This window comes from Leucopleurus acutus, assembly GCF_964270905.1.
Source record: "Leucopleurus acutus genome assembly, chromosome: 11".
NCBI classification, from domain to species: Eukaryota; Metazoa; Chordata; class Mammalia; order Artiodactyla; family Delphinidae; genus Leucopleurus; species Leucopleurus acutus.
The window spans coordinates 17,487,655-17,490,119 of NC_139152.1; the positions used below are offsets into that span (position 1 = coordinate 17,487,655).

General features: G+C 45.4%; 2 pseudogenes across 2 annotated transcripts; both read left to right on the forward strand.

Annotated features, from left to right (window-relative positions):
* Positions 1-583: 583 nt before the first annotated feature.
* On the forward strand, positions 584-949 carry LOC309968843 (SNRPN upstream reading frame protein-like; annotated as a pseudogene). The gene has a single exon. The product of its transcript is annotated as an SNRPN upstream reading frame protein-like (transcript).
* Positions 950-1,011: 62 nt separating this feature from the next.
* On the forward strand, positions 1,012-1,651 carry LOC309968312 (small nuclear ribonucleoprotein-associated protein N-like; annotated as a pseudogene). The gene has a single exon. The product of its transcript is annotated as a small nuclear ribonucleoprotein-associated protein N-like (transcript).
* The last annotated feature ends 814 nt before the right edge of the window (positions 1,652-2,465 follow it).

A 2,465-nucleotide genomic window follows, 5' to 3' on the forward strand; every position in this document is an offset into this window, starting at 1 on the left:
ATAGACCACAAAGCAACAAGAATTTTAAAGAGAGAGAGAGAGAGAGAGAAAGCTCTAAATAGTATCCTCGTAGATAAGAATGGATTTTACATCAATGAAACAAAACCGAGGTGCTATTCAAAAGGCAAGGGATCTTGAAAATTAAAAAAAAATATGATTGTCAAAGTTGATTTTTTTTTTTTTTTTTTTTTTGCGGTACACGGGCCTCCCACTGCCGCGGCCTCTCCGGCCACGGAGTACAGGCTCCAGACGCGCAGGCCCAGTGGCCATGGCTCACGGGCCCAGCCGCTCCACGGCATGTGGGATCTTCCTGGATCGAACCTGTGTCCCATGCATTGGCAGGCGGACTCTCAACCACTGCACCACCAGGGAAGCCCCAAAGTTGATTTTTAAATAGAAAAGTTAGTCTATCAAGTTTAGGATATTTCTAAGACGTTCAAAAAACTAAAGATACGGAAAACCAGTGAGAAAAAAATACATAAGATTAAACTAATAAATCTAATCCTCAAAAGACTTTTGGAGGAGCAGAGTGGAGCGGCCAGTGTTGCCTAATGCTCTGTTTTGAAGAACAGCCAGCGGTGCAATGGAGCAGACCAGGGACTGCTCACACCTGAAACGGACCACAGAACAGGCACATACCAGAGGTGGAAGTTCAAGTCACACGTAGAAGGACAACCTCACCAAGCGATCAAGAGTGTCCACTGTGCCCGCAGAGATCTCAGCAGCAGCAAGTACCCGTGGTAGATTTTAAGGCAAAATTGACATGGACATTCTTAGCTGAGACACCAAGAGGTGGGTAAAGCTGTATTGGAATAGCCAGGTAGCTGATTGAAGCAAAAAAAAAAAAAAAAAAAGCTTTATCTAGTCTTTGAAGATTCTGCCCCAGCTTGCCTTGTTTGTAGGAGAACCTGCGTCATACCTCTAACTGTAGCCTTCCCTTAGGTCTCAAGGATCCTGAAACTTTCCAGGGGACGTTAGATCTGGTGGAATGGAAACCATGACTGTGGAAAGAGCAACAAGATGCTGCAGTGCATTAACTGTAGATTGAGATGTACCTTGCAAGATGGCCAAATCTTCATTGGCATCTTTAAGGCTTTTGACGAACATATGAACTTGATCCTCTGTGACAGGAATGAGATCAAGGAGATCAGGTTAAAGAATCCAAAGCAGCCAGAGCATGAAGAAAAGCAGGTTTGGGGTCTGGGGTTGCCACATAGAGAACTTGGTTTCTGTGACTGTGGAGGGTACACCCCCAAATATACTGACATTGCTTGGGTACCACTTGCTGGAACTACAAGAGGTCCTGGGGTTGGCAAGGCAGCTGACTGAAGTGTACCAGCTAGTGTTCCAATTCCCCAGGCTCCTGCTGGATTACCAGGTCCTGTCCGAGGGGTTGGGAGGCCATCCCAACAGGTAATGACTCCAGGGAAGAGGCACTGTAGCTGCTGCTGCAGTGGCTGCTACTGCCAGCACTGCTGGAGCCCCAGCTCAGGACTCACCAAGGCAGGGGACTCCACCCACACCTGTTGGTCCAGCAACCCCAGCTCCGGGCCTTATGGCTTCTCCACCTGGTATGAGACCACCCATGGGCCCGCCAATTGGGCTTCCCCCTGCTCAAAATTCAGAGGTAGGCAGAGGACTGCTGTTTTGATTGTAATACCGTTTGGGTGTTTTAAATTGTGAAAACACACATTTGGTCAAACTAGAAATTATTTTTTTAAAGACATTTTAAAAATCTTTTACTTTTTAAAAATTTTATACATAGACCATTCATTCATATTATGTATTATATCCTCACCTGTATTCTCAATTCCCTCTCATTTATTCCCCATACCTAATCCTTTCCACATCATGTCATGACCGCAAATATGATTTGAACCCGTTTACTTCTCTAAGTCTTCTGAAGTCCAAGGCTTCATCATCTCTCATCTGGAATACTGCTTAGTCTCCCAACAGATGTCCTGTTTTCACTCTTGCCACCTTCTGATCTATTCCACACACAGCAGTCAGGCTGATGTTTTAAAGATGCTGAGTACAAGTCACACCCCTGCTCGGACCCCTTCAATAGCTCCGGATTGTCCTCTGAATAAATCCAAAGTCAGCTCAGCCTCTGAGCTCCCGCATCTTCGGGCTCCTGCTTCTGTCTCCAGCATCATCTTTCTACCACTTTCTTGTTCCTCCACTTGCATTTGCACATGCTGCTTCTCTGGCCTCGAACATTTCCCCAGCACTCTTTCCTTGGTTTTCTCTCATGCTTTAGGATTCAAGTTAAGTGCTGCCATTTTTTTCTTTCTCTCACCACCATGTCAATTCTCTCCACAGTATGTACCATTTGTAATTGCGTATTTACTTATTCACTTGCTTATCTTTGTTTCCTCCACAGGCTCTAAGCTGCATGAGACCAGGAACTTTGCTTTGTTCACTGTTGTATCTCTAGTACCTAGAATATCCCCTGTCACAGAGTA